General features: G+C 44.1%; 1 protein-coding gene across 1 annotated transcript in view; it reads left to right on the plus strand.

Moving 5' to 3' along the window:
* LOC122556776 (ran-binding protein 17-like) overlaps positions 1 to 20,112 on the plus strand; it is a 1,080,295-nt gene that overhangs the window by 817,799 nt on the left and 242,384 nt on the right. The window lies entirely within an intron of this gene.

The following is a 20,112-nucleotide window of genomic DNA, read 5'->3' on the forward strand; positions in this document are numbered from 1 at the left end:
TATGCCTATCCAATGCCCGTTTAAATGCCCATAAAGAGGGAGAGTCCACCACTACTACTGGCAGGGCATTCCATGAACTCACGACTCGCTGAGTAAAGAATCTACCCCTAACATCTGTCCTATACCTACCACCCCTTAGTTTAAAGCTATGCCCCTTCGTAATAGCTGACTCCATACGTGGAAAAAGGTTCTCATGGTCAACCCTATCTAAACCCCTAATCATTTTGTGCATCTCTATCAAGTCACCCCTAAACCTTCTTTTCTCCAATGAAAACAGCCCCAAGTGCCTCAGCCTTTCCTCATACGATCTTCCTACCATACCAGGCAACATCCTGGTAAACCTGCTCTGCACCCGTTCCAGTGCCTCCACATCCTTCCTATATAGTATGGCAACCAAAACTGCACACAATACTCCAGATGCGGCCGCACCAGAGTCTTATACAACTGCAACATGACCTCAGGGCTCCGGAACTCAATTCCTCTACCAATAAAAGCCAGTACGCCATATGCCTTCTTCACCGCACTATTTACCTGGGTAGCAACTTTCAGAGTTTTGTGTACATGGACACCAAGATCCCTCTGCTCATCCACACTACCAAGTATCCGACCATTAGCCCAGTACCCCATCTTTTTGTTACTCTTACCAAAGTGAATCACCTCACACTTACCTACATTGAACTCCATTTGCCACCATTCTGCCCAGCTCTGCAACTTATCTATATCCCGCTGTAACCTGACACATCCTTCCTCACTGTCAACAACTCCACCGACTTTCGTATCATCCGCAAACTTGCTCACCCAACCTTCTAGCCCCTCCTCCAGGTCATTTCTAAAAATGACAAACAGCAATGGTCCCAAAACAGATCCTTGCGGAACACCGCTAGTAACTGCACTCCAAGATGAACCTTTACCATCAACTACTACCCTCTGTCTTCTTCCAGCCAGCCAATTCCTAATCCAAACCTCCAACTCACCCTCAATGCCATACCTCCGTATTTTTTGCAGTAGCCTACCATGGGGAACCTTATCAAACACCTTACTAAAATCCATATACAGCACATCTACCTCCTTAGTCACCTTCTCAAAGAATTCAATAAGGTTTGTGAGGCACGACCTGCCCTTCACAAAACCATGCTGACTATCCTTGATCACATTATTCCTATCCAGATGTTCATAAATCCTATCCCTTACAATTCTCTCTAAGACTTTGCCCACAACAGAAGTGAGACTCACCGGCCTATAGTTACTAGGGTTATCCCTATTACCCTTCTTGAACAAGGGAACCACATTTGCTATCCTCCAGTCTACTGGCACTATTCCTGTAGACAACGAGGACATAAAAATCAAGGCCAATGGCTCTACAATCTCCTCCTTTGCTTCCCAGAGAATCCTCAGATAAATGCCATCAGGCCCAGGGGACTTATCTATTTTCACCCTTTCCAGAATTTCCAACACCTCTTCCCTGCATACCTCAAAGCCGTCCATTCTAATTAATTGTGACTCAATATTCACATCGGCAACAATGTCCCGTTCCTGAGTGAATACTGATGAAAAGTATTTATTCAGTGTCTCCCCAATCTCTTCAGCCTCCACACGCAACTTCCCACTACTATCCTTGACTGGACCTATTCCTACCCTAGTCATTCTTTTATTTCTGACATACCTATAGAAAGCCTTAGGGTTTTCCCTAATCCTACCAACTAAGGACTTTTCATGTCCCCTCCTTGCTGCTCTTCGCTTTCTCTTCAGATCCTTCCTGGCTACCTTATAATTCTCAATCGCCCCAATTGAACCTTCACATCTCATCTTTACATAGGCCGCCCTCTTCCATTTAACAAGGGATTCCAATTCCTTATTAAACCACGGCTCCCTCACACAACCCTTTCCTCCCTGCCTGACAGGTACATACTTATCAAGGACACTCAATAGTTGCTCCTTGAACAAGCTCCACATATCAATTGTGCCCATGCCTTGAAACCTACTTTTCCAAGCCACGCATCCTAGGTCGTGCCTCACCGCATCATAATTTCCCTGCCCCCAGCTATAACTCTTGCCCTGCAGTGCACACTTATCCCTCTCCATCACTACAGTAAAAGTCACCGAATTGTGGTCACTGTCCCCAAAGTGCTCACCTACCTCCAATTCTAACACCTGGCCTGGTTCGTTACCCAGAACCAAATCCAGTCTGGCCTCACCTCTTGTTGGCCTGTCTACATATTGTGTCAGGAAACCCTCCTGCACACATTGGACAAACACCGACCCATCTAACGAACTTGAGCTATAGCTTTCCCAGTCAATATCTGGAAAGTTAAAGTCCCCCATAACAACCACCCTATTACTTTCACTCTTCTCCTGAATCATCCTCACAATCCTTTCTTCTACATCTCTAGGACTATTAGGAGGCCTGTAGAAAACTCCTAACAGGGTGACTTCACCTTTCCTATTCCTAACCTCAGCCCAAACTACCTCAGATGGCGAGTCTTCATCCATCATCCTTTCCACCGCTGTAATACTATCTTTGACAAGCAATGCCACACCTCCCCCTCTTTTACCCCCACCTCTGACCCTACTAAAACATTTAAACCCTGGAACCTGCAACAGCCAATCCTGTCCCTGTTCATCCCATGAAACTGATTTTATAGAAACAGGATCAGAATTTTAAATTTGATGGTTTTTATCTATCGTGAAGTTTTTAATCATATCACAGTAAAACATGTATGAGCAGAAGTAGAATGGATTTGCTGACCAAGGAATGGAAATTAAACATTAGTGAAAGTATATAGTTGAAAAATGGTAAGGAATGGTTATTGTGATGGGACCTGAGTTTGTTATGGGAGGACAGGAAGAGACGAGACAAGGATCAAAGCCTATTGCAGACAGTGAACCCAGATTAAGGTGGTGAAACACTCTTGACAGCAACTGGGATTATTACAGTTATATCTATAATACCACAATGTGGGCAATACAAAGTGTACAAATCACAAGCATTATCTGTCTTAAATATGAATTGCTGAAATGTGTAGTTGGGCTGGGAGAGTGGATTTTGTGAACTATATCATGTTTGATGTTTTTGACACTGACCCAGTTAAAAAACTTGCACATGACAGTACAGATGGACAAAGACTAAATAATATTTATAAATAGATCAAATGGAGCTGGAGTAAGGAAATAACGAAAGGATTTGAAACAGAAACAGTGAATTTGTATGTTAGGATATTAGATTAGATTAGATTACATTAGATTAGATTACATTACATTACAGTGTGGAAACAGGCCCTTCGGCCCAACAAGTCCACACCGACCCGCCAAGCGCGACCCACCCATACCCCTACATTTACCCCTTACCTAACACTACGGGCAATTTAGCATGGCCAATTCACCTGACCTGCACATTTTTGGACTGTGGGAGGAAACCGGAGCACCCGGAGGAAACCCACGCAGACACGGGGAGAACGTGCAAACTCCACACAGTCAGTCGCCTGAGGCGGGAATTGAACCCGGGTCGCTGGCGCTGTGAGGCAGCAGTGCTCACCACTGTGCCACCGTGCCGCCCGTATTTATTTATTTATAGTATTTATTTACAAGGGTCATCATTTAAATAATTTTTGTACACTATGCTGAATTTTTCTAACAAACAGCACACTTGCTTCATGAAGAGGCACGGTGGCACAGTGGTTAGCACTGCTGCCTCACAGCGCCAGAGACTCAGGTTCAATTCCCAACTCAGGCAACTGACTGTGTGGAGTTTGCACATTCTCCCCGTGTCTGCGTGGGTTTCCTCCGGGTGCTCCGGTTTCCTCCCACATTCCAAAGATGTGCAGGAATTGGCCATGCTAAATTGCCCGTAGTGTTAGGTAAAAAGGGGTACATGTAGGGGTATGGGTGGGTTGCGCTTCGGCGGGTCGGTGTGGACTTGTTGGGCCGAAGGGCCTGTTTCCACACTGTAAGTAATCTAATCTAAGAGGAAATTGGATGTCCATGTCCAAGTTAGCATATAGGCACAATGAGCAATTAGGATGGGAAATTGCATTTTGTCCATTATTCCAAAGGGATTTCAGTACAGGAATAAAGAGATCATGCTGCAATTGCATGGGACTTTGATGAGACCACATCGAGAATACTGTGTGCAGTTTCGGTCTCTATATTTCAGCAAAGATGTGGTTCAGTGAAGGGTAGTACCATAAAGGTTCACAAAGTTGATCCTTCGGATGAGGGGATTGTCCATTGAAGACAGGCTGACCAAACTGGACCTATCATCTCTGGAGTTTAAAATAGGTGATTCCATGGAAATATTCAATTTACTGAAGGGACTTAACTGGGTAGATACTGAAATTGTTTCTGCTAGTCAGAGATTGGGGAAAGTGAGGATTGCAGATGCTGGAGATCAGAGCTGAAAAATGTGTTGCTGGAAAAGCGCAGCAGGTCAGGCAGCATCCAAGGAGCATGAGAATCGACGTTTCGGGCATAAGCCCTTCTTCAGGGTTTGGGGAACACGAGCACAGCCTCTGGATAAAAGACCAATCATTCAAGACTGAGATGAGGAGAAAATATTTTACTCGGAGGGTTGTGAATCTCTGATGCAGGAGATGGGTCAGAAAGGATTGAGGACCCTTTCAAACACAGTGCAGGAGTCCTTGATTAGGGAAAAAAGGATCCGGCAGAAGGTGGCATCACCAGAACAAATGTGATGGATCCAGAAAAACTGGGGAAATGGAATGGAACCCTTGCAGGAAGCAGGGTGTGAAAAGGTGTTTTCAAGGTAACTGCGGGAACCAGTGGGCTTGTAATGGATGGTGGACAGCTTATCCTCAGAAATAAAGATGGTAAAGTCAAGGAAGGGAAGGGAATTGGTCAGATATTGACCAAGTGAAGATGAGAGAAGAATGGAAATTGGAAGCAAAACTGATTAGTTTCTTCAGTTCCAGATGGGTGCAGGAAGGAGCTCTGAAGACATTGTCAGTGTTTCAGAGAAAGAGTTGTGGGTTGGGTGCCTGAATAGAACATAGAACATTACAGCACAGTACAGGCCCTTCGGCCCTCGATGTTGTGCCGCCCTGTCATATTAATCTGTCATACTAATATCTGTTATATCCTACACACACACACACTCTCACATACACACGGACACAGGTACACACAGACGCGCACACAGACACCCACACACACCCTTATAGACACACACACTCCCACACTCACACATGCACCCCCTCACAGACTTAAGACACTCTGCACTCACTACACACACACACACTTTCTCACACTCACAACCCCCACCCCAGACAGACAGACACACAGACAGACAGACAAAGATCCACATGCACACATATATTTTGTGGGGTGAATTTGTACTTGCAGAGTTACATTGCACTTTGCTCAAAAACTGCATACATTCATGTAGAACTCTGAGCTCAAAAACTGCATGAATTTTGTAAAACTCTGTTATCCCACTTTTTAGATTAGAATCAATCTAAACATCAGATCATAGACAGAGAACACAGGGGGCTAACACCTTCAACATATTGTCTAGCTATCATCATTGTTAACAGCTAACCCGAGAATACAACTTTTAAAAAAAGGTTTTGTGATTTACACATGAAAGAAGTGAAACTATCACTGTATTCTAACAGATGAAAGGCTTAACAGACAATCAATTTTTCAATGTATAATTTCAGTTTCATCACACTGCAAATTTTTGCTATAAATTCTGTGTTACGATCGAGCTATCCACTATCACCTGATGAAGGACCGTCGCTCCGAAAGCTAGTGTGCTTCCAATTAAACCTGTTGGACTATAACCTGGTGGTGTGTGATTTTTAACTTTGTATATCCCTGTTCAACACCGGCATCTCCAAATCATAAATCTAAAGTGGCTTCGTCCCTTGTAGGCCTGTCTACATACTGTGTCCTACACATACTGGACAAAAACTGACCCATCTATAGTACTCATACTGTAGTGATCTCAGTCAATATTTGGATAGTTGAAGTCCACCATGACAACTACTCTGCCTCTCTCACACCTATTGAGAATCATCTTTTCTATCCTTTCCTCAACATCTCTGGGACTATTCGGAGGCCTATAGAAAACTCCCAGCATGGTGACTTCTCCTTTCCTGTTTCTAACCTCAGCCTATACTACCTCAGTTAATCTTGCTTTCAACCTTCCTTTTCACATGAGGATAAAATTTCATTTTTCTCCCTCCTTGTGAGGACCACTGTGCAAGTTCAGAGAAGAAAAGAAAATTGTCCAATGTTCAGAAGATTATCTCCTTATCAGATCAACAGCAAGTCTATGCATCTTTATGAATATGCATATTTAATCAACAGGGGAACTAGAGTGCGGGAAAGACAGAGGAAACTGGATGTGAGAAATGTCAGATCAGCCATGATCCTTTTAAATGGCTGCCAGACTCAAGCGGCTGAACAGCTGCCTCCTGTTCCTATTTCTTATGGTCTTATTGAATTGAATTTTTCTTCCAAGCTGCTGATTAATGCAGCATATTTTTCATGATTGATTGAGCACACCTGGCTGATGGCATTGTGAAATAAACAACTTTCTTTTAAGTTCAACTGTTTTTGAAGCAGTTCTAACTTCTGAATGAACATTTGGACGTGATCCTGAAGTTTGTTAACAAACTGATCTTCCCTTGCAGTTTCAAGGTTTTTATCTCTGCACAGGCAAATGTGACTAACCTGCTGAGTCAGTCAATAATGCTATAGTAAATAGTGTCATCATGCGTGATCCTACCCCTATGGAACTGTCGGTGATATTAAAACCCTTGGAACTTACGAAATTGATTGTTGAGACAGTCTTTTCCATTGTATATTTCATCTCCAAAATACTTGAATGTAACATTTCTTGGAGGACGATGCAGTGATGTATAATGACTTCCTGATGCATTGGTTTGAACATCAGGCTGATGAATCCCTTGTGCTTGTCTGTCATCACAGGGGCTCCATCAGTCATCAGATCACAAAATTTTCCTCTGGAAGATTGAATTTTGTTGAAAATCTCACCCTGGTTGTGCCTTTCATTGGGCATAGGTCAATTCCTCAATGACTTTCAAAGTTCAAGGTTTGTGCAAAGATTTGTAGCTCGGGCGTCAGTTGCAGTTGTTGGGTATGTTCTCTGAGCTGGAAATTTGGATTTTAGACGTTTCGTCCCCTTTCTAGGTGACATCTTCAGTGCTTCGGAGCTTCCTGTGAAGCGCTGCTGTACTGTGTTGGTTGGAACCTATATGATTTTGTTCCTATTGCTTCCAGTTGCCGATTCCAGTTGTTCGTTGCAGTAGTCAGTATATTGAGCCAAGGTCAATGTGTTTATTGATTGAATCCATGGATGAGTGTGTTGTGGTCTGAGCATTGTTGTCAGTTTATGGGCTGTCATGAGTGGTTGGAGAAGTGTGGCTGAGTCAGTTCCGAGATGTTTATTATGACAGCCCATAAACCAACAGCCACACTCCGACAACAGCTCACCAGAACCAAAAGACCCAATACGCATCATGTGCAAAACAAACGTGGTGTACAAAACTCCATGCAGAGACTGCGAGAAACAATATGTAGGACTGACAGACAGACAACTAGCAATCCGCATTCATGAACATCAACTAGCCACTAAAAGCCACAATGAGCTATCCCTAGCATCTATACACACAGACAACAATGATCACAAATTCGACTGGGACAACACAACGATAACGGAGGACAGCTCGAGAAGTCCTTGACGCATGGCACTCATCCACTGATTCCACCAATAAACCCAATATACTGACCACTGCAGTGAACAACTGGAACTGGCAACGAAGTGAATAGGAAAGGTTTAGAGGGATAGAGACCAAATGTAGACAAATGGGGCTAGTTTAATTATGGAAATTTGGTCTTCATGGACAAGTTGGATTGAAGGATCTGTTTACTGACACAGTACAGCAGCCGCTTCACAGGAGGATCCACAGCACTGAGGATGTCACCTAGACAGGGGACAAAACATCTGCAAATCAAATTCTCAGCTCAGCAAACATACCCACATCAACTGCGACTTTCAATGTTATTGTGAGTACTTGTACAGATCGACAACCCTTTATCCGAAATCCGAGAAGCTCCAAAATCTGAAGTTTTTTTTGTGAAGTTTTTATCTCATTAACAAGTTTGGCATGCAAATAGTTGATCCAACTCCACACCCACTCAATGTGTATCACTCAGATGCGACGTGGGGGGGGGGGGGGGGGGGGGTGCATGGCCAAGCACTGGCAGGCCTCAATTCTGTCTCAGGGCCCGTTACTCACAGTGAGTCTGCTGTTAGATAAGATTTTTAAAAATTTCACTGCTGAACTGTCACTTATTCTGAAATTCAAAAAATTCCAAATTCCGAAAACCTGAGCATTTCAGATAAAGGATTGTGTACCCGTATAAAGTTATAAAGTTTGCTTGTTGAGCTGTATCACTTAGATCTATACTGTCATCAATCTCTAAATGTAAGATTGACAGGAGTTGAGTGTTTGGTCAGGGAACTTTGGATATGTAGCAATTACGTAATATTAAAGCTTAGTTTGTTCTAACACCAAGATTTTCCCAAGGGTCAGTCACACATGTATAAATAAGCCCAAATAGACTTTCACAAATTCCCTATTAGACAAGGGCTCCTCTTTTTGCTGTTGCTTTGATTATCAAGAAAACAATTTTGGTTTCTGCCTCAGAACTCTTGTTTGTAGCTCTGAAGAATGATTGTTGGCCAGAATGTCTTGTTTCAGTGAATTTGCTCGATCAATTCTCACATGACCTTTGAGGTTGTCAAACGTGCCAACATATTTCATACAATAATGTCACTTCCATTAACACTCCAGAAGGCCACCAGTCATCTGCTGTCTGGCACATCCTCATTTGAAATCATGGTTTTGAAAAAGACTGACCTAGTTAATTATTAAACGCAAAACACCCATATGCCATTAGTTTGAAATCCAAATGTTAAATAATTGATGTTTTTCATAAATATATATATATACATAATTCTTTACATCATGCACATCACATTGGCATGCATATATTGGAAGGATAATCAAAAGGTGAGTTTTGAGGAAGAAGGTGTAAATTTGAATAGTTTTCGAGAGGAGTGGGTCTCAGGCAGCTGAAAGCTTAGTAGCCAGTGGTGATGAGTAATCATGACTTGTTTTTGATAGAACCCAGGTAGCAGCATTTTCAATAATCTGAAGTATATCAAGTCATCGTGTCATACAGCATGGAAACAGATCCTTCAATCCAACTTATCCATGAAGACAAATTTTCTACAATTAAACTAGTCTCATTTGTCTGCATTTGGCCTTTATCACTCTAAACCTTTCCTATTCATGTCTAACTATCTTCTAATTGTAACTGTACCTGCATCTACCATTTCCTCTGGCAGTTTCACATATGAAACACCCTCAGTGTGAAAACGTTGCTCCTCAGGTCCTTTTAAACCTTTCTCCTCTCACCTTAAGAATATGCCCTCTACTTTTGAACTTCCCTACACCTTGCTATTTACCTTATTTATGCCCCTCCTGATTTTATAAACCTCTATAAGGTCACTCCTCAACCCCCTGCGCTCCAGGGATGAAGGTCCTATCCTATCCAGCCTCTTCTTATAACTCAAACCCTCCAGTCTCACAACATCCTTGTACATCTTTCCTGAAATCTCTCCAATTTAAATTATCCAGGCTACCCGACGCCTGGAGGAAGAACACCTCATCTTCCACCTTGGAATCCTCCAACCACTTGGAAATCAATGTAGATTTCACCAGTTTCTTCATTTCCCCTCTCCCCACCTTATCCAAACTTCCAACTCGGGAATGTTCTCTTGACCTGTCCTACCTGTCCATCTTCCTTCCCACCTATCCGCTCCACCCTCCCCTCCGACCTATCACCATCACACTCACCTTCATCTACCTATCGCATTCCCAGCTACCTTCCGACAGCCCCACCCCCCCCCTCCCATTTATCTCTCAGCCCCCTTGGGGCACCACCCCATTCCTGATGAAGAGCTTATGCTCCTCGGATGCTGCCTAATCGGCTGTGCTTTTCCAGCATCACACTTTTCGACTCTGATCTCCAGCATCTGCAGTCCGCTTTAAAATGTAGGAGAGGGGAGTGAAACTTGGCAGGTGGAATATAATGTGGGAAGATGCACGTTTATGAACATTGGCAAGAAGGATAGAAGGTCTGAATAGAAGTTAAATGGAAAAAGACTGCAGAAAGTTACAGAACACAGGCATCATGCATGAATCACAAAAAGCTAGCATCCACATCCCATGGGTAAAAAGGGAAAGGCAGATGTAATATTAGCATTTATTTCAAAGGGAATGGGGTATGAAAGAAGGACATTTTGATAAATCTTTACAAAACACTAGTCAGAGTCAAAAGTGTGGTACTGGAAAAACACAGCGGTCAGGCAGCATCCTAGGAGCAGGAGAGTCGATGTTTTGAGCATAACCTCTTCATCAGGAATGTGAGGGGTTCTAAGGGGGCTGAGAGATAAATGGGAGGGGGGATGGGGCTGGGGGAAAGGTAGCTGGGAATGCAATAGGTGGATAGAGGTGGGGGGCGATGGTGATAGGTCGGAAAGGAGGGTCAAGCAGATAGAAGGGAAGTATGATGAACAGGTAGGACAGTTCACGAGTGTGGTGCCGAGTTGGAGGGTTGGATGTGGGATAAGGTTGGGGGGATGGGAGATGAAAAAACTGATGAAATAAACATTGATCTCATGAGGTTGGAGGGTCTCAAGGCAGAAAATGAGGCGTTCTCCCTCCAGGCATCAGATGGCTAGAATTTAGCAGTGGTGGAGACTTACATGTCCTTGGTGAATTCGGAGGGGTAGTTGAAGTGTTCAGCCACAGGGCAGTGGTGTTGTTTAGTTGCGTGTGTGTCCCAGAGATATTTTCTGAAATGTTCCGCAAGTTGGCATCCTGTCTCCCCAATGTAGAGGAGACCACATCAAGAGTAACGGACACAATAGATGAGGTGTTTGGAGGCGCAGGAATATCTCTGCCGGATGTGGAAAGATCCTTGGGGCCTTGGTTGAAGGTGAGGAGGGAGGTGTGGGTGCAGGTTTTACACCTCTTCTCATGGCAAGGGAAGGTGCCAGGTGTGGAGGGTGGATTAGTGGGGGATGTGGACCTAACAAGGGAGTCACAGAGGGAATGGTCTCTGCAGAATGCAGATAGAGGTGGAGAGGGAAATATATCTATGTGGTGGGGTCTGTTTATAGGTGGCGGAAATGGTGGAGGGTGATGTGTTGTATCCGGAGGTTGGTGGGATGGAAAGTGAGGACCAGAGGGTTTCTGTCTTTGTTGCGATTGGAGGGCTGGGGTTCGAGGGCAGAGGTGCAGGAAGTAGAGGAGATGTGCTGGAGGGCATTGTTGCCACATAGATGGGGAAATTGCGGTCCTTGAAATAGGAGGCCTTCTGGGATGTTCTGGAGTGGAATTGGTCCTCCTGGAGCAGAGGCAGGGGAACTGAAAGTAAGGGATAGCATTTTTACAGGGGTGGGTGGGAGGAGGTTTAGTCCAGGTAACTGTGGGAGTCGGTGGATGAACAGTTTTGGGCCCCTTATCGAAGGAAGGATAAACTGGCATTGGAGACAGTCCAGAAAAATATTCACTGAGTTGATCCCAGGTATTAAAGGGCTACCTTATGAGAAGAGGTTGGGTAAGTTATGAATGTATTTGTTAGAATTTAGAAGAATGAGAGGCGACCATATTGAACCATACAGGATTCTTGGGAAACTTGACAAAATAGATGCAGAAAGGTTGTTTCCTCTTGTGGGAAAGTCTAGGATCAGAGGGCATAATTTCAGAGTAAGGGGTTGCCTATTTAACACAGAGGTGAGGGGGAATTACTACTCGCACATGGTAGTGGATTTGTGGAATTCTTTCCTACAGAGGGTTATAGAGGTTCAAACCAGCGGATAAAGGGGGCGCAGTGGTAGTCTGGCGCACTGACCTCTACACCGCTGAAGCCAAACGCCAACTCGAGGACACCTCTTCCTACTGCCCCCTCGACCATGACCCCACCCCCCCATCACCAAACCATCATCTCCCAGACCATACAGAACCTCATCACCTCAGGAGATCTCCCACCCACAGCTTCCAACCTCATAGTTTAGATTAGATTACTTACAGTGTGGAAACAGGCCCTTTGGCCCAACAAGTCCATACCGACCCGCCGAAGCGCAACCCACCCATACCCCTACATGTACCCCTTTTTACCTAACACTACGGGCAATTTAGCATGGCCAATTCACCTGACCTGCACATCTTTGGACTGTGGGAGGAAACCGGAGCACCCGGAGGAAACCCATGCAGACACGGGGAGAATGTGCAAACTCCACACAGACAGTCGCCAGGGTCGGGAATTGAACCCGGGTCTCTGGCGCTGTGAGGCAGCAGTGCTAACCACTGTGCCACCGTGTCACCCACAGTCCAGGAACCCCGCACTGCCCGGTTCTACCTCCTTCCCAAGATCCACAAGCCTGACCACCCTGGCCGACCCATTGTCTCAGCATGCTCCTGCCCCACTGAACTCATCTCTACCTACCTCGACACTGTCCTATCCCCCCTAATCCAAGAACTCCCCACATACGTTCGAGACACCACCCACGCCCACCACCGCATCCAAGACTTCCGTTTCCCCGGCCACAACGCCTCATCTTCACCATGGATATCCAATCCCTCTACATCTCCATCCGCCATGACCAGGGCCTCCAAGCCCCCTGTTGTTTTCCTCTCCAGACGTCCCCAACAGTACCCTTCCACCGACACTCTCATTCGTTTGGCCGAACTGGTCCTCACCCTTAACAATTTCTCCTTTGAATCCTCCCACTTCCTCCAGATCAAAGGGGTAGCCATGGGCACACGTATGAGCCCCAGCTATGCCTGTCTCTTTGTTGGCTACGTAGAGCAGTTGATCTTCCGTAATTACACCGGCACTACTCCCCACTTCTTCCTCCGCTTCATTGATGACTGCATTGGCGCCACCTCGTGCTCCCACGAGGAGGTTGAGCAATTCATCAAACTTCAAACACATTCCACCCTGACCTTAAATTTACCTGGACCATCTCTGACACCTCCCTCCCCTTCCTGGACCTCTCCATTAATGACGACCGACTTGACACTGACATTTTTTACAAACCCACTGACTCCCACAGCTACCTGGATTACACCTCTTCTCACCCTACCTCTCGCAAAATGCCATCCCGTCCCAATTCCTCCGCCTCCGCCGTATCTGCTCCCAGGAGGAGCAGTTCCACCATAGAAAACACCAGATGGCCTCCTTCTTTAGAGACCGCAATTTCCCTTCCCACGTGGTTAAAGATGCCCTCCAACGCATCTTGTCCACATCCCGCACCTCTGCCCTCAGACCCTACCCCTCCAACCGTAACAAGGACAGAACGCCCCTGGTGCTCACCTTCCACCCTACCAACCTTCGCATAAACCAAATCATCCACCGACATTTCCGCCACCTTCAAACAGACCCCACCACCAGGAATATATTTCCCTCCCCACCCCTTTCCGCCTTCCACAAAGACCGTTCCCTCCGTGATTACCTGGTCAGGTCCACGCCCCCCTACAACCCACCCTCCCATCCTGGCACTTTCCCCTTCCACCGCAGGAACTGTAAAACCTGCGCCCACACCTCGTCCATCATCTCTATCCAAGGCCCTAAAGGAGCCTTCCACATCCATCAAAGTTTTACTTGCACATCCACCAATATCATTTATTGTATCCATTGCTCCCGATGCGGTCTCCTCTACATTGGGGAGACTGGGCGCCTCCTAGCAGAGCGCTTTAGGGAACATCTCCGGGACACCCGCACCAATCAACCACACCGCCCCGTGGCCCAACATTTCAACTCCCCCTCCCACTCTGCCGAGGACATGGAGGTCCTGGGCCTCTTCCACCGCCGCTCCCTCACCACCAGACGCTTGGAGGAAGAACGCCTCATCTTCTGCCACGGAACACTTCAACCCCAGGGTATCAATGTGGACTTCAACAGTTTCCTCATTTCCCCTTCCCCCACCTCACCCTAGTTCCAAACTTCCAGCTCAGCACTGTCCCCATGACTTATCCGGACTTGTCCTGCCTGCCTATCTCCTTTTCCACCTATCCACTCCACCCTCTCCCCCCTGACCTATCACCTTCATCCCCTCCCCCACTCACCCATTGTACTCTATGCTACTTTCTCCCCACCCCCACCCTCCTCTAGCTTAGGCTCACTGCCTTTATTCCTGATGAGGGCTTTTGCCCGAAACGTCGATTTCGAAGCTCCTTGGATGCTGCCTGAACTGCTGTGCTCTTCCAGCACCACTAATCCAGGTTATGGCGGTTCGTTTGTTTAGCATATTCAGGATGTGGAGGTGCCAATGTTGGACTGGGGTGGATAAATCAGACAAGGTCAGGTTAGAGTCCAACAGGTTTATTTGAAAATACAATCTTTCAGAAAGCTGCTCCTTTTTCAACTACCTGATGAAGGGACAGCGCTCCGAAATCTTGTCCTTTCAAATAAATCTGTTGAACTATAACCTAGCGTATTCAAGGCTGAGATAGACAGTTTATTTTTAACCAGTAAGGAAATCAAGGGTTAAGGCTAAAAGGCAAGGAACAGTTGCCTCAATGAACTGAATGGTCTACTTCAGCTCCTATATCTTATGGAGCGATGAAAAAGTTTCAAAAAGGAATTTCAGGCTTAGTACATTGTTATCTGAAGACATAGACACAAATCATGAAATGGTTACTATCAAAAAAGCTGGACTTCAAATGGAGCACAGGTACCTTGGAAATTTTAAACCAAGGTTTTCCTTCATTGGGAGTCAATCTATGTCAGTGGGCACTTGGAAGGTGAACAAGATGTGACATGAGTTCAGACAAGGACAGCAACGTTTTTGAAAATCTCAAATTTAGTATGTGGAAGTTCTGCCAGGAATGCGCTGGAATGGACATATCTTGAAGTAACAAAAGCACAGTTTAAGCTTTCAGCAGCAGGGGATTTAAGAATATGAAATATTCAGGGGTTAACAGTCTTAGTAACAACACAGATAGTTGGTCAGCAGATTATGAAAAATATTGGTGGCTGTGGATCAGATAATGAAGATGATCTCAGTGAGGACAATGAATAAGATAGGGAAAAAATGCAGAAAGAAAGAAGTGCTGTTCCACAGAGATTGGTGCTGGGACTGCTTTTGTTTGTCATTTATCTAACTGATTTAGATAAAGAAAGTATGGTTAGTGAGTTTACAGATGACACCAAGTTTGTTGGCATGGACTGGTTGAACCAAAGGGTCAGTTTCTGTGCTGTGTGACTCTATGACTGTAAGTTCCTGACTAGTCAAGGAAGCTTTGAAGGAAGTTCAGCCCGTTGCGCAGAGGCAACAACTTATTGCATGACATTTGGTGAAAGAAGACCTTGGTGAGGTTAGAGGTGACAGGAGAGGGGAGTTTATGAAGATGGTTTACAGTAGAGAAAACAAGCCAGGAGATCTCTTTGCATTCCATGATGATCAATTTTAGTAGATGATCAACTAGCCTTTTATGGTAGATCTGGTGGTGAATGGCTAAATGAATTCATTGAATCTCTATAACACATGAAGAAGCAGTTTGGCCTGACATGCCTATGCTGGCTGTCAGAAAGAACCATGTAGCTAATTCCATTTATCTGTGGCTTCTCCATATCTCTACAAATATTTTAATCCTCAAATATTCGAATTCATTCTGGAAACATGGTGAAATCTTCCACTACTACTCACTCAAGCAGTACAATCCAGATCCTAACCACCTGCTGCATAAAAACTGTTTCCTCATCTTACTACTGGATGCTTTGCCAATCAAAGTAAATCAGTTGCCTTTTAACTTTTGATCCAGGTGCTATGGAGACCATTTCTCCCTCTCTCGTCTGTCCGGATCCCTCATTGTTTTGAACACTTCTGTCAAATTTCCTCTCAACCTTGTCTTCTCCAAGGAGAACAGTCCCAGCTTATTCTGTCTATCCACATTACTGGGGTCTCTCGTCTCTCAACCTATTTGCATGAATATTTTCTGCATCCTCTCCAACACCTCACATCATTTGTAAAGTGTAGTGCTTACACCTAAATGCAAGATTCCAGGTGAGCCCAAACCCAGAGTCCAAATGTCTACCATCATTTATTGCTTTCACACTTTGTTACAAATTCTTTCTCATCAACCTGGACCTGAATCCAGTGACACTACCACTGTGCCATAGGACCCCCACTCTATGCTGAATAGAAAACCCAGAATCTCTTAATTACTACTTTCTCAACCCATCCTGCCCTTTTCAATGATGCATGTACCCATAGCCCTGGGGTCCTCTGCTTCTGACTGAACCCTCTTTAAAAATGTATCCTTAATTGTATGTTACTTTCCTTATTTTTCCTACCAAAATGCGTCATGTCATTTCTTTGCATTAAATTTCATCTGCCATCAATGCACCTGTTACTCTAGCCTATTAATATCCTCTTGAAGTTAACACTATCCTTCTCATTGTTCACAGTGCTTCAAGACTGGCATGATAAGCAAATTTCAAATTATGCCCTATATGCTTACTGTTAGGCCATTAATATGAGTCAAGGAAACCAATGGACCTAATACCTGAAAAATTATTCACCGCCACTCTTTGTTTCCCGTTAACTTGTATCCAGGTTACTACCGTGATTTTTATTTTATAGTCTTCAATTTTGCTGATGAGGGAGTTCATCAAATACCTCTCAATCCATGTCCATGAATGGCTTCAAGCACAATACCCTCATCAAATCTCTCACACCTCTTTGAAAAACTTAATCAAAATAATTTTAGCTAGCTTAAATAGTATGTATATTATACAGGCTACTTACACATGCCCAATTGAACTTTGAGCCCCTTTTGTGTGGGTTTCTTTTTATTGACTTCTTTTTATCATACCTGTTCAAGTCTATATCCCTCAGACTTAGAGGAGAGGAGATGAAGACCACATCAGAAATCTCACCACTGGATGAGAGAGACGTCATAGCTTTAATGAAGACTAGAAAATTGAAGGTGAAGGTGACTATTTGGTTCTACAGATGGGGAGCTGCAGAAATGTTGTAGTGAATGAGGACCAGAAGAAAGACAGTAAAGGTGTTTAGAGTTCCATTGTAAAAAGTTTCTCCTTGCATGCCCTGCAACTCTTGCCCAAAAGCTTATATCTCTGACTACTCGCTCTTGCTATCATCACTTTGACTATCTTATCTAAGCTTGTCATTATCTTGTACACCTCCAAAAATCTCCACTTTCCTTTGTTGCAGAGAGCTTCAGCTTTTCCAACCTAACAGAAACTAAAATCCCTCATCCATTCTGGTAAATTTACTCTTACTATCTCAAGCCCCCTCACATTCTTTCAAATGTCTGGTGATGAGAATTAGATGAAATACTGTACTTGTGGCCTAAACTACCCTGCTTTTAGACCAATGTCTGTAGTTATGCTTTATTAATTTAAAACTTTGACAAGGTTCCACATGGTAGACTAATGGGATTCAGGGTGAGTTTCCCAATTGGATACAGAACTGGCTTTATGGTAGGAGACAGAAGGTGGTATTGGAAAGTTATTTTGCAGGCTGGAGACCTGAAGCAGTGGTGTCAGTAGTGCATGCACTTTTGTTGGTCCTCTGCATTCTAATCTAATTATTTATATAAAAGGCATTGTTAATAAGTTTACAGATTACACCAAAATTGGCAGTAGAGTGGACAATGAAGATGGTTATCTCATCTGGAATTAAGAGTCTACTGATGATCAAGGCGCAAGTGAAAAGTGTGACTGAATACTCCCCGCTTGCCAGCAACAATCAAGAAGCTTGACACCGTTCAGGACAAAGCAGTCTGCATGATTGGCACAACGTTTACAAGCATTCACTCCCTCCACTACCAACACTCAAAATTAATGGTAGGGCCCTTAGTAGTGTTATAGAATAGAGAGACCTGGGAGTTCAGATTCATAATTCTTTGAAATTTATATCACAGGTAAACAAGGTGGTTAAGAAGGTGTTTAGTGCTCTTACCTTCATTGCTCAGACCTTTGAGTATAAGAGTTGGGACATCATGTTGAGGTTGTACAGGATGTTGGCGAGCCTCTTCTGGAGAGCTGTGTGCAACTTTGTTCATCCTGTTATAGGAAGAATATTCGTAAGCTGGAGAGGGTTCAGAAAAGATTTGCCAGGATGTTGCTGGGAATGGAGAGTTTGAGATACAAAAATAGACTGGAAAGACTGGGACTTTTTTCATTGGAGAGTAGGAAGTTGAGGGGTGACCTTATGAGGTCTATAAAATCATGAGTGACATATATAATATGAATGACAAGAGTCTTTTCTCTAGGGTGGAGGCATATTTTTAAGGTGAGAGGAGAAAGGAGGGGCAATGTTTTTATACAGAAAGTGATTCATGTATGGAATGAACTGCCAGAGAAAGTGGTGGATGCAGGTACAGTTACACCATTTAAAAGACATTTGGATAGGTTTATACGAAATGTTTGGAGTGATATGGGCCAAGACCAGACAGGTGGGATTAGTTTAGTTTGGAAACATAGTCGGTGTGAACTGGTTGGACCAAAGGGTCTATTTCCATGCAGTATGACTCCAATTACTTTCAGTATGTCGTGCCACCTTCAACTGTCTATGCAGATGACGCCTCCAGGTTTCTCTGTTACCATCCACCCTTTAAAATTGTGCCATGAAAATGATATTGCCTTTCCTTATTTCTTCTGCCAAACTTCATTACCTCACACCTCTTTGCATTAAATTCCATCTGTCACTTGACTGTCCATCTGCTGGCTATATTTGCTGTTGCAGTCAATTGGCATCATCCTCAATGTCTGTCAAAAGTTCAAGTTTGATGTCTCAAGATCCAAGTCTATTTTATGTATAGTAATCATGGCACTGACCCTTGAGAAACACCATTGCCTATCATCGTGCAGACTGAAAAACAACTCTTTGCCATGACTCACTGTTTACTGACCTTAAGCCAATTTTTATCCATTAAGCTTCCTATTCCATGAATTTTGTTAACTATCCCTTCATATGTTCCTCTTTCAAACATTTTCTTAAAATGCATAATCAACATCCCTGGCAGCCCCTTCATCAACCTTCTCCATTGCTTCATCAAAAAGTCAGTATTAGTCCAATATGCTTTCAGCAGCAGGGGGCTGAGAACCAGAGCAGCACGCAAGCAAGTGACGGGATTGAGGGGAAAGTAGATATTGGGACCAGTAAAACAGAAAGAAAGGACAGGCAGAGACAGGTAAATGAATATGGTGGTACTAATGGGCATAAATGTGTTTATTTCAATGCAAGGAGAATTGTTGCTAAGGCAGATGAGCTTAGAGCCTGGATCAGTATCTGGAACTATGATGTTGTGGCCATTACAGAGACTTTGTTGAGACAGAGACAGGACTAGCTGCTCAACCTTCTAGGGTTTTATTAATTTAGACGAGATAGAGAGGAAGGTAAAAGAGATGGAGGGGTTGCATTACTAATCAGGGAGAATGTTACATTTGCTCTCAGAGGGCATACTGGAGCGCTTATCCACTGAGGCAATATGAGGAGAGCTCAAAAATAAAGTGGATGCAATCACTCTGATGGGATTACACTATAAGCCCCCAACAGGCACTGAGACATTGAGGAATATATATGTTGGCAAATTATCGAAAGATACAATAAAAACAGGGTTATCATAGTGGTGACTTTAATTTTCCCAATATTGACTGGCACTTCCTTAGAGCAAGAGGGCAAAATTTGTTAAGTGTATCCAAGAGGGTATCTTGAAACAGTATGTGGACAGTCCAACGAGAGGAGGGCCACACTGGATCTTCTATTGGCTAATAAGCCTGCCCAGGTGACTGACGTTTCAGTGGGAGTGCATTTTGGAAACAATACTCAGAACGCCTTAAGTTTTAAGATAGATATGAACTAAGGATAAGTCAGGATCTTGCGGGAAGTACTAAATTAGGGGAGGGCAAATTACGTCAGTATTAGGCTGGAGCTAGGGTGTGTTAATTGGGAGGAACTGATTTTTGGCATGTGGGAACTGTTTAAAGACCTGGTGATGAGAGTTCAGGACCGGCATGTTCCAG

This window comes from Chiloscyllium plagiosum, unplaced genomic scaffold (genome assembly GCF_037043375.1).
Source record: "Chiloscyllium plagiosum isolate Xiang-an unplaced genomic scaffold, Cpla_swu_hap1 HiC_scaffold_16, whole genome shotgun sequence".
NCBI lineage: Eukaryota > Metazoa > Chordata > Chondrichthyes > Orectolobiformes > Hemiscylliidae > Chiloscyllium > Chiloscyllium plagiosum.